The sequence below is a fragment of the Diadema antillarum genome, unplaced genomic scaffold (assembly GCF_040938485.1).
Source record: "Diadema antillarum isolate AM-2024a unplaced genomic scaffold, OU_Dant_1.0 seq00000705_RagTag, whole genome shotgun sequence".
Taxonomy (NCBI): Eukaryota; Metazoa; Echinodermata; class Echinoidea; order Diadematoida; family Diadematidae; genus Diadema; species Diadema antillarum.
Genome location: NW_027271610.1, coordinates 704,494 through 714,062, shown reverse-complemented (window position 1 = coordinate 714,062; position 9,569 = coordinate 704,494).

Sequence of the window (9,569 nt, the reverse complement as noted above, 5' to 3'; positions counted from 1 at the left end):
GTGTCGTAATTATGCCCATATAGTATGACTTTAGCCATGTCAAGAAAACATGATTTAGTTTGCTGCTTGCTTTGATTGCTTCATTCCTTAAAAGGCAAGCTTCCCGTTTTGAGAGAATTTTGAATGATTATATGAAGATGAATGTGACCATGTTTTATTTTAAAATCACAGTGTTATGAAATTGTTTTTGAACTTAATCGGATAACAGCTACTGGGAAAACGTGCATGCCGCATCTTGACGTAACGTCATTGTCACATTGTGTTATTTCTCTTATCTTCCGCCATTTATAGGAAGATGTTTCTTTTCAAAAGACTGATTAGTTTGTCAGCACGCAGCGTCATTTGTACAGAGGAGGTATCGTATCGAAATATATAGTTCAAAATAATACAAAGAAGGCGGGAGGTGCAACAGAGGTGGTTGCAGAAAATAGTTGGGGACATGGGAATAGAGGGATAATGCTATTGTGATGGGAACGTTGATGATGATGATTGCCAAAATAAAATGTAAGTTTTATGCTGTGGTTTCAGCCGTCAAGCTAAGACAGAGTAAATTGCTGTTTGTTTGGTTTTACACTCAAAATGGGATAATGCACTACATTCCGATCTTATTCAACTTGCATACATTTTTTGACTGCAAAGAATTGAACAAGATGTTAAAACTGTCTAAAAGAACATCTTGATTTTGTTCGAGCCACATTTCATGATGATGATGATGATGATGAAGACGGTATTTTCTGAAGTTAGAGTTCGACGTATACACTAAAGGGCTTTTTACACTTGTAAATTTTTGCTTAGTCCCGTACCAACGGTGGGGCTAAGGGGAGGGGGGGGGGGGGGGGCGGTCTTAGCCCCACCGTTGGTACGGGACTATCCTTAGCCCACTTTCTGTTTACAATCGTTTTTGCCAAAGTGGGCTAGCCCCACCGATAATCCCGTACTATCTGGCCCTGCAAAATAGCAGGGTTAGCAAGTGAGTGTAAACAGAACGAAAAAATAATCCTGAGCTAAGCGACGGAGACGAAGTCCGACCCTCACTGACCAATCAGAAACGAGGTAATCAAGTGCTGCCGGTGCGTGCGTGTACGTGTACAGTACACAGCGTAATCATGAATATTCATGTGGTTTGGAAAGTACCGGACTAAGAAATACGAGTGTAAAAAGGTCAATTTTCTCCTTAGCACCGGACAAGAGCTTAGTACGGGACGAATTGGCGAGTGTAAAAAGCTGAAAAAATTGGTACGGGACTAACGATAGTCCTGGGTCAGAGAAAGTCCGGGGTTAAGAAACACAAGTGTAAAAAGGGCTTAAGCAAGCAAGGCCCACGACACCGACACATAAAGCCCCCTGTTGTATTGCCGAACTCGTGGGCTATAGTATCCAACCCGTAGGCCTCATTTGCCTAGTGTCGAACTCATGGGCTGTATGACTCGTACTAAGTATGACTCATGGACCTTTTTTTTTCTATGTCGAACTCGTGGTTTGCATGATTCGTTGGTGTCAATCTCGTGGGATGACCCAAAATTAAGTCACAAAGCCTTACTTGTGCTCTTAGTTGACCATGATAGTCTTAATTTCTTAAGTTTATTTTCATCCTTTGACCTGTTGCAAAATTCTGATTGAATTATGACATGACACGCACACACACACACACACACACACACACACACAGCACAAACGCGCGTTGTATGGCGACTCTCGTAGATATGTATTTCTGCTTTGCCATTTCCCGAGAATAGAATATTTCTCGTGCGCTCCGCTATTCAGCCTTGTTTTTGTGTGTCAGAGTCGATATGTTCAATCATGGAAAACTACAATATGCTAAACGAGTAGGCCTTTTTAATTTTGAAATTATGTGTTCATTACTCAACTTAAACGACAATAGAATATCAGAATTGAAAAAGAAAAAGATAAACCCATAATCATACAGCATGTAATCGAGAGGCTAATAGGATCGCATTTTTCTTCTTTGAGTGCCGACAGAAATTAAACTACTAATAACTTTTTATTTTTATATCGAGGCTATTCTTTTTAGGAATTTATGAATAGACGGTGGTGATATGGTTTGTGTGAACACCATATAGAAACGATTATCGTAATAGCTTTATCATACTAAAGTGAGAAAGCTATATATATTAAAGGACAAACAAACATAGTAATGCTCTTTAAGATAAATTATAAGATTACACTGGTGATTGATTTTATATGACCCGTTAAATTTGCCATTTGCTCAGCTATTCATGACAAAAAAAGCTTGAAACTAATCAATCATAACATGGCAATTTCCCTCAGAGGGGCAAATAAAAAGCTGATGGCTGTGCTTTCGAGAAATCTATTATTTTTCTTTGTTCTCCGAAAGCAAAATGCTTTCCTTAAGTTTAGCTTGCCAGTCATTACAATCATGGTGAACAGAGTTTGATTTGAACTGCGTATCTGTATCTACATATAAGGCCGAATATATTACTCGCCGTAGGTAGATCGAGAAGAATATACACACCTCAACCATCGTTGACCATCAGGCTGTGTGCTATAAGTTCGTCATCGCACTTAAAACCTCCGACAAGATTTTTCATGGAGGTGGTGGAAGAACACGTGACTGATGATAAGGTCACCTCTGTCTATGACGTGGGAAAGAAATTGTTCGCCGCGCTCGGGGCCGCTGATATGCTTCGCGCTTCGGAGCTCATCGGCGAAATCGAGAGGAAGAATCTGCAGGGGGATTACCGCGACGAGATCGGACGCTCAGTCTACGAATACGCCATCGAAGGGGGGTTCACTGGTCAGTCCGTCCTTGAGGATGCAAACCGTGTAATTATATCCTGTAACCTGGTCATCGTACTATCTTCATTCGTCTCGTTGTTATGGTGTCCTTTAGGCCTAATAGTGGTATGAATCTTACGGTCACCTAACACTATTAATAAAAATCTTCTATTCTGTGGAAAATGTTCTGCCAAAACGCTTGTAATTGTCTGTTCATCGCTTGTCCCCGTGTAGTTTCACAGCGCGAAAGTAATGTCTTCAACATCGCTTATTCATGTTCAGATTACCTAATGATTGATAGTGTTACGAATATGGATAAGCAGAAAACCACTGACCAGGGACCCACCTCCCTGCACTGACCATGCAGAACAATAAGTGCCTTGTTGTAGATGAAAACCACTCACCCTCCGCAGCGAATTCACGTGGGGTCAATGTTTACATTCCGCACGTGCCAAGCACACCCCTCCATGTCGACACTTTCTAGGGTTTCTCCTCCTAGGATTTTTGGCATAACTCTACCTCATAAAGTACCAAGTAGGGCACATTCCATAACAAGTGGGTTTCCGTTCTAGACTGAATCTCTGATAAAATACACATTCCTTGCACATTCCGTAAATTCTGTCCATTCCTCGCATTACATCGTTTGGAATTTTATGTTGTGTATAGTCCACTAAAGAATTCTATGTTTTACCTAATATGAAGGTATACGCCCCAAATATTCTATGTTCCTCATAGTTTCCGCATAATTTGAATTGCCCGAATACCTTTGTAAGTTTAAAGAAATACATTGAGCATAGAGGTATAAATATCGATTGATCTGTCAAAGCAAGGGACTTAACTTTTTGGGACTTCGTGAATAGAGAGAACTTTACTTCTTAAGAGGAGCGACTTCTTGAATCTAAGGACTTTAGCGAAAGTCGTTGTGTCATGCAGTTAGAGTAATTAGACAAGTCCTGACATAACTCATATTGATCATGTACGTTTGTCAACATGAAGTATATCTGCCAATAAAATAACAGTTTTTGCCCGGAACATACGCTCTTCCGATTGAACTATGTTGCAGCCCTCTCATCGTGATGGTGAATGGATTGTGTGAATGTACCTGATGCACCTTATATCTAACTAATTAACTCTCTTCCATTGCGGAAAATGTGCCTTTCTATTGGGGGTATCATTCCCGCTCGGTAAACATCCTGCCACCCCCAGTAGTCAGTGCAACAACACCCATTTTCCCGCAACACTGGTGTCATGCACTGACCATGCAGAACAATAAGTGCCTTGTTGTAGATGAAAACCACTCACCCTCCGCAGCGAATTCACGTGGGGTCAATGTTTACATTCCGCACGTGCCAAGCACACCCCTCCATGTCGACACTTTCTAGGGTTTCTCCTCCTAGGATTTTTGGCATAACTCTACCTCATAAAGTACCAAGTAGGGCACATTCCATAACAAGTGGGTTTCCGTTCTAGACTGAATCTCTGATAAAATACACATTCCTTGCACATTCCGTAAATTCTGTCCATTCCTCGCATTACATCGTTTGGAATTTTATGTTGTGTATAGTCCACTAAAGAATTCTATGTTTTACCTAATATGAAGGTATACGCCCCAAATATTCTATGTTCCTCATAGTTTCCGCATAATTTGAATTGCCCGAATACCTTTGTAAGTTTAAAGAAATACATTGAGCATAGAGGTATAAATATCGATTGATCTGTCAAAGCAAGGGACTTAACTTTTTGGGACTTCGTGAATAGAGAGAACTTTACTTCTTAAGAGGAGCGACTTCTTGAATCTAAGGACTTTAGCGAAAGTCGTTGTGTCATGCAGTTAGAGTAATTAGACAAGTCCTGACATAACTCATATTGATCATGTACGTTTGTCAACATGAAGTATATCTGCCAATAAAATAGCAGTTTTTGCCCGGAACATACGCTCTTCCGATTGAACTATGTTGCAGCCCTCTCATCGTGATGGTGAATGGATTGTGTGAATGTACCTGATGCACCTTATATCTAACTAATTAACTCTCTTCCATTGCGGAAAATGTGCCTTTCTATTGGGGGTATCATTCCCGCTCGGTAAACATCCTGCCACCCCCAGTAGTCAGTGCAACAACACCCATTTTCCCGCAACACTGGTGTCAGGAGTGGGATTTAGTGACTTCAACACGCGCCTGACATAGCAAGTTTTATATCTGTTCCCTCAACGACATCAACAAAAATCGACATGCCTCCAAAGAGAAAGGCGGATCTCCAGCGTGAACTGAAGCAACTCCGTGAGGAGTTGGATCAGGCGAGGCGCGACCTTCAAAAATCCACGGTCAGCGTGGAAGAGGGGGCAGAATCGACCGACGACGAAACAGATGCCGGTGCTTCGATACTACCTGACGACCAAAGGCGGCGGCGTGTTCAAATTCCGAACCAGGAATTGTTCGACGGGACACGTTCATGGGAGAGCTTTTTGTCTGCTTTTAACAATCTCAGCGACGCGTGTAAATGGGACTCACGGGAGAGGCGATTTCGGCTGCTAGTTTCGTTGCGAGGGGACGCGGCCGACTTCGCCTTCCAACAATTACCAGCTGATGCCACCGAAAGCGATGTCAAGCTCATAAAGGCGCTATCAGAGAGATTCTCATCGAGAAAGAGCGCGACATCGTACATCACCCAACTTGAGGCGCGCCGCCTAGGAACGAGAGAACCCATCTCAGAGTACGCCGGCGACATCCGCCGGCTGACAAAATTCGGTTATCCAACCGCGGACCCGGCAACCACCGAAACCATTGCCGTGCGACATTTCCTCAGAGGGCTATGCGATGGAGGAATGACTCTAGCCATTGGGATGCATGAGCCCAAAACATTGCAGGTTGCTATGGAAATAGCGGAGAGGTACATGAACCTGAGAGAGGAGTCCGTGAGGAGGCCTGTGAGGTCAATCACGGGAACGACGACGGCGACCGATGTTATTGAGGAGCGCCTCACTTCTTTCGAAAAACGCGTGATGGACGCAATAGAACACAAGTTTGCCGGATTATTACCGGAAGACAAGGCTAGTGATGTGGGCAGCAATCGGCAAAAAGCACCACAGCGAGGAGGAAACGGTGGTCGAGCACCGGTGCGATGCTATAATTGCCAGAAACTGGGACACATAGCCAGAAATTGTCGTCAGAATGAACGGTTTGCACGGGATGCCTGGGGACAAACAGCATATCGAGGGCAACAACCGTGGCAGCAACAGTGGCAACAACCCCGGCAACAACCCCGTCAACAACCTCAACCGGAGCCAGCGTGGGCACCAACCCCACCACCGTTTGTGCCTCAGCAGCCGTGGTCGCCTGAGCATGAGCAGCCCCCACCTCCCAGTCACCAGCCATCCACACAACAGGGAAACTAGAGCGGGCCGACCTCATCGACCAGGGATCGGCCCGACACTCGACTGCGCCGAATAGGATAATAAGAATCAACAGACATTCAGGTATGTCAGCCTTTGTTAAAGCTGATGTTAGTGGTGTGAACGCTAAGTTGTTGGTCGACTCTGGTGCAGCGGTCACTGTTATTTCATTAAAATTGTATGAACGTATGCCCCACCATTCGCGCCCAGTTATGCAGCAGCTAGTTGAAAATATTCAGCTTCAAGCAGCGGACAATGGATTTCTCTCTGTTTATGGATGCGTTAAAATTTGTGTGAGACTGGGGGATAAGCCTTTTGAGTGGAATGCATATGTAGCTGATGTTGCCGATGATGGTCTCCTGGGATTCGACTTTTTGCATCATTTCAATTGCAGCCTGGAGGCTAGACGCGGTCTTCGCATCGGTGATCAATTATTTCCGATTGAATATGATGGAGATAATGCTATTGTCAACGTTGTTAATGTTTATGTGAAGAGCGATATAGTGGTACCGGCAAATTCAGAGTGCATTGTTGCCGGAAAGACAATTGACACTGAGTTCACACGCCAAGCGTCCTATGCCATTGTAGAGCCAATTAGAGGAGTTGAGATACCTGTGCACGTCGCCCACTGCCTTGTCGATGTCGGCCGGCGAGACATCGACATACCAATTCGTGTGGCGAATACCAACTTTGATGACATTCAGTTGTTCGCGGGCACACGCATCGCTAGCATCGAGTCCGTAAGTGTGGTGCCCGACATCGTCGACCACGAACGTTCCCCGTCAGCCCGCATTGACAAACTGACTGTTTCTGACAATATCGACGCCAGCAGTTGGCCTGATGGAGTAAAAGAGCTTTATGATCGCAGCATCATTGGTCTCAGCGATGAAGAATGCGAGCAGCTCTCGAATTTAATCGAAAAACATCTTAAAGTGTTTGCTTCTTCGCCATCTGACCACGGCCGCACATCAGTCTTCCAGCATACTATCGACACGGGTGATGCTCAGCCAATTAAGCAACGACCACGCCGTCCGCCTCGTGCCTTCGAGGGGGAGGAGGAGAAGATTATCGACGAGCAACTTAAGGCTGGTATCATTCGCGAATCGACGAGTCCGTGGTCGAGTCCTCTCGTATATGTGCGAAAACGCGATGGATCTACGCGACAATGTGTAGACTACCGCAAGCTAAACGATGTTACCAAGAAAGACGCTTATCCCTTGCCATTAATCGAAGACTGCCTGGACTGTTTGGGTGGGGCGAAACTTTTCTCCACTCTCGACCTCCAGTCCGGTTACTGGCAAATAGAGATAAAGGAGGAGGATCGACAGAAAACGGCGTTCAGCACACGGACTGGTCACTATGAGTATGTTACTATGCCGTTTGGTTTGTGCAACGCGCCTGGCACATTCGAGCGTGCAATGGAGCTTATCATGAAAGGACTACAATGGAAAACATTAATTTTGTATCTGGACGACGTCATCGTCATGGGCTCGACGTTCGACGAACACATACGACGTCTCGACGAGGTCCTTGTTAGACTGAGCTCGGCTGGACTGAAACTTAAACCGAGCAAGTGCGAGCTTTTTCGTAGCGAAGTGGCATATCTCGGACATGTCGTCAGCGAAGCGGGAATAAAGCCCGATCCAGAGAAGGTACGTCGAATTGCAGACTGGCCGACCCCGTCATCGGTGAGTGATGTGAGATCTTTTCTGGGCCTTTGCTCATATTATCGCCGCTTCATTCGGGGATTTTCCACTATAGCATCCCCACTCAACAAGCTACTGGGGAAATCAGTCCGCTTCAAATGGGACGACGAGTGCCAGTCTGGGTTCGAACAGTTGAAGCAAGCGCTCATGGGTGACAGCGTAATGGCCTACCCGAACGACGTCGGTACATTCATCTTGGACACAGACGCTTCCGCAGACGGCATAGGAGCAGTGCTATCTCAAATGCAGTGGGACGAGTCCGCCCAGAAGGAGATTGAGCGTCCTATTGCGTTTGCTAGTCGTTCTCTGACACGAACTCAGCGAAGATATTGCACAACACGGAGGGAGCTCCTGGCCGTGGTCGCCTTCGTCCGCCATTTTCGTCACTTTCTATTTGGGCGGAAATTCCTTATTCGAACTGACCACTCCTCTCTTCGCTGGATTATGTCCTTCCGTGAACCAACTGACCAAATGGCCCGATGGCTAGAGATCTTATCGCAATTCGATTTCGCCATCGAGCATCGAGAGGGGAAGAAGCATGGCAATGCAGACTCGCTATCGCGCGTGTCGTGTGACCCCGATTCATGTGACTGTTTTGATGGGACTTTGATACTCGAGCAGCTACCTTGTGGTGGATGTTCTACATGCCGACGACGACATCGTGAGTGGGTCGACTTCTTTGACGAGGACGACACCGTTCCTCTCTCAGCAAAAAGGGTGGAAGTGTGTCACACTCCTCCGAAGGAAGAGCGCGAAAGCCAAACTCATGAGACTTCTACTTCTACACGCCCTGACATGTTGAGAAGATGTGCTGGTCTAATTTTTCATGCAGTCATCGCCCTTTGTTTTGTCCTATTTCTCATTTCATTGTCGATCACGGACGCGCGATCTTTGGTATTATGTGGATTAATGTGCCTATTTGGAGTACACGTGTATCTAGTTAATGTATGGGACGCAACGCAGTTTTTGAGACGGGGATTATGGCCAGCCCCGAATGTAGTTTTGAGAATGTTTAGTGTGAAGAGTGCGTCAAAGTCACGTGGTAGTAAGGTACCACATGATCGCGACAACACTGTTGACGTTGCACAGAACAATGATCTGCCCTGCGTCTCCGACACAGACGCCGTCGCTGGAAATTTTTCCGGGCCGCAGAGACTTCTTCTTGGCAACCTCGACCGTGCAGAACTGATCGCAATGCAGAAACAGGACCCCGACATCGGAATCATCTACGGGTGGTTGACAGAGTCTACAGAGCGACCAACTCGTAGCCGTGTCCACGACAAGAGCCCAACAATTCGCAATTTGTGGTTGCTATGGAATCAATTGCAAATGGTCGATGGACTGTTATATAAGCGAAATTACACGAACAGTAAGCTCACAGCGGGACTGCAGCTCGTTGTGCCAGAGAAACTTCGTGATCGTGTAATGAAATCTACCCATGCATCGACCTTATCTGGGCACTTAGGACTGAAGAAAACTCTTAGCAAACTACAACGTAGTTTTTACTGGCTGAACATGAAAGAGACACTTCGTATTTTTCTCGCAAACTGTGTGACTTGCGGAGCGAGAAAAAGGCCGTCGTCGAAACCGCGGGCGCCTCTTGGTGAATATACTTCGGGTTCCCCAATGGACCGCATCGCCATGGACATCATGGGACCATTCCCTATAAGCAACAATGGGAATCGCTTTGTCCTTGTAGTCGGGGACACCTTTAC